A 2,771-nucleotide genomic window follows, 5' to 3' on the forward strand; every position below is an offset into this window, starting at 1 on the left:
AATAATTCGAAAGCTATGGAAGCTATGGCTGCATCTGCACCAATGTCAATAAAACGCAATAAACAATGGTAGTTTGGTCCACCATTTATGCAAAATTGGACGAATATATATGTGAATAAGTGAATTGCTTCAAAATATTTTTTAATGTCCAACTATAAATAGTAAATTTAAACCAGTAAGGATAGTAGTAAAGTCGGACTATATGATACCCTTCACCACTTTGGTTATATTGTGCATATGTATCCTTACAATTGTATCGCAATGTTCCGTCGAAGGAACGTATCTTTCTGCAATCTATGATAAATTTAATTTTATTCGGCCAGATTTAGTATCGTTTGAGTACCATTGGACAAATCTATGGAAAACGATTTATAGCAAAATTGATGTTAAAAAATTAATTTTAATAATAATTCGAAAGCTATGGAAGCTATGGCTGCATCTGCACCAATTTCAATAAAACGCAATAAACAATGGTAGTTTGGTCCACCATTTATGCAAAATTGGACGAATATATATGTATATGTGAGAGCTAAATCGATCTGGATCTGGATTTTTCCGAAATTTACCACACATGATACCAAGCTCGATTCAGTACGCTATGCCAAATTTCGTGCAAATTGAAAGATTTGGTGCACCATTTACATAAAATTGGACGAAAATACATATGGAAGCTATATCGAAATCTGAACCGATTTTCCCGAAACTCACTATTCATCATTTTGTGCTTAGTTCAGTACTCTAAGCCAAATTTCGAGCACATCAAAGGATATATAGGAACTTTCGTCCAGTATTTACCTAAAACCCGACCAAAATATATATGTGCGTTTTATCTATATCTGAACCGATTTGCACGAAACATAGGACGCATCATTCTGGACCTAATTCAGTACCCTATGTCAAATTTCGTGCAAATCGAAAGATGTATAGGTACTTTGGTGCACCATTTACCTTAAATCGGACGAAAATATATATGGGAGCTATATCTAAATCTGACCCGATTTCCTCGAAACTTGAGACGTCATTCTAGATTCAATTCAGTACACGATACTAAATTTCGTACAAATTAAAAGATATATAGGGACTTTGGTACCGCATTTACCTTAAATCGGACGAAAATATATATAGGAGCTACATCTATATCTGAACCGATTTTCACGAAACTTAGCACACGTAATTCTGGACTTAATTCAGTACCCTGTGCAAAATTTCATGCAAATCGAAAGATGTATAGGGACTTTGGTGCACCATTTACATAAAATCGGGAAAACTATATAAAGGAGCTATATCTAAATCTGAAGCGATTGTCACGAAACTTAGCACACATCATTCTAGACCTAATTCATTACGCGTTACCAAATTTCGTCCAAATCGACACATGTTGTCGTTTCTTTTTGCGTTTTATTATACCCTCCACCATATTATGGAGGGTATATTAGTTTTGTTTTTCCGTTTGTAACGCATCGAAATAATCATTTCCGACCCTATAAAGTGTATATATTCTTGATCAGCGTAAAATTCTATGACGATCTAAGCATGTCCGTCTGTCCGTCTGTCTTTTGTAATCACTCTAGCGTCTAAACGAGTTGAGATAGGACGCCAAAATTTTGCATAGAGTCATCTTTTGTCAGCAGGCAGGTCAAGTTCGATGATGGGCTATATCGGTCCACGTTTAGGCATACCTCCCATATAAGGGTATCCCCAAATTTTTTGGGGTTCTTGAGCGTGTTTTTCAACCAAATTCGTTGAAATTTGGTAAAATGGGCTCTTTTTGGATACCAAATTTCTCAACTAAAAATTATAACTTTAGGTCCAATTTTTCTGGTAGCCCCCATATAACGCTACCACCCAATTTCCAGTTTTGGGGGGGTTTTGACCGCATTTTTTCACCGAATTGGCTGTAATTTAGTATTTTGAGTTCTTATTGGGTATAAAATTTCTAAACAAAAAATTATAAATATAGTTCCATTTTTTCGGGTAGCCCTCATATAAGGGTACCCCCGATTTTCGGTATTTTGGGGTTCTTGGGCGCGTTTTTCAACCGAATTCGCTGAAATTTGGTACTTTGACTAGCTGAGTCGATCTAGACATGTGTGTCCGTACGTCCATCTGTCTTTTATAAGTGGTAAATACGATACAGGTCACAGTTATGAAAATGGGCCAAAAACTATATTTATACCCTTCACCACACTGTGGTACAGGGTATTATGTCTTTGTGCATATGTTTGTAACAGGCAAAAGGAAACGAGATAGACACATGGTTCCTTTTGAGAATATCCTTAGAATCATTTTCTGAGTCGATTTAAGCATGTCCGTCCGTCTGTCCATGTTAAATTGCAAACAAAGTATAGGTCACATTTATAATCCGAATTGGATGAAATTTGGCATAGATCACTTATTTGGCCCAAGGAAGAACCCTAGTAAAAATCGGTCCAGATTTAGATATAGCTCACATATATATATTCGTCCGATATAGGCTCCAAAGTCCCTATATATCTTTCGATTTGCACGAAATTTGGCACAGCGTACTGAATTAGGTCCTCAAAATCGGTTCTGATTTAGATATAGCTCCCATATATATTTTCGTCCGATTTATTGTAAATGGTGTACCGAAGTCCCTATATATCTTTCGATTTGCACGAAAATTGGCATAGCGTACTAAATTGAGTGTAGAATGATGTGTGCTAAGATTTGTGAAAATCGGTTCAGATTTAGATATAGCTCCCATATATATTTTCGGCCGAATTTAGGTACATAGTGCACCAAAGTCCCTC

The sequence above is a fragment of the Musca vetustissima genome, unplaced genomic scaffold (genome assembly GCF_032173495.1).
Source record: "Musca vetustissima isolate MV318-11 ecotype Yass unplaced genomic scaffold, APGP_CSIRO_Mvet_v1 utg26041, whole genome shotgun sequence".
Taxonomy (NCBI): Eukaryota; Metazoa; Arthropoda; class Insecta; order Diptera; family Muscidae; genus Musca; species Musca vetustissima.